Source organism: Penaeus monodon, chromosome 33, assembly GCF_015228065.2.
Source record: "Penaeus monodon isolate SGIC_2016 chromosome 33, NSTDA_Pmon_1, whole genome shotgun sequence".
Lineage (NCBI taxonomy): Eukaryota > Metazoa > Arthropoda > Malacostraca > Decapoda > Penaeidae > Penaeus > Penaeus monodon.
In genome coordinates this window covers 11961888-11962224 of record NC_051418.1, presented here as the reverse complement: position 1 = coordinate 11962224, position 337 = coordinate 11961888, and the positions used below count along the sequence as shown (strand labels likewise).

Sequence of the window (337 nt, the reverse complement as noted above, 5' to 3'; positions counted from 1 at the left end):
GGAGTCGCTTATAATCACCCATCCGTTTAAGTTTACCAATCCCGTTCCCTAATTAACATGTAAGTGAAGGTGAGTTCTTGTCACTCTGAGAGATTTGAAAATGTTCCAAACCAGAACAAGGTGTTGGCACGAGATTCGACGATCTATGTACGCAACTAGTTTCTCCTACAAGAAAAAGAAAAAAAAAAAAGACTTTCACCGTGGTATCACCAAAAGGCCATAATTATTTTCACATTAATGAAAACCTCAATTTCTTACGGGTTTTCAGAAACTGGGCGTGACATTAATTTCGCTAACGTTAATATGATAAGGATTAGTGATGGTGTATAATATTATA

The 337-nt window shown here is 36.2% G+C and overlaps 1 protein-coding gene across 1 annotated transcript in view; it reads left to right on the top strand.

Annotated features, from left to right (window-relative positions):
* The window catches only part of LOC119594044 (nucleoprotein TPR-like), a 24750-nt gene that overhangs the window by 8016 nt on the left and 16397 nt on the right, over window positions 1–337 (top strand).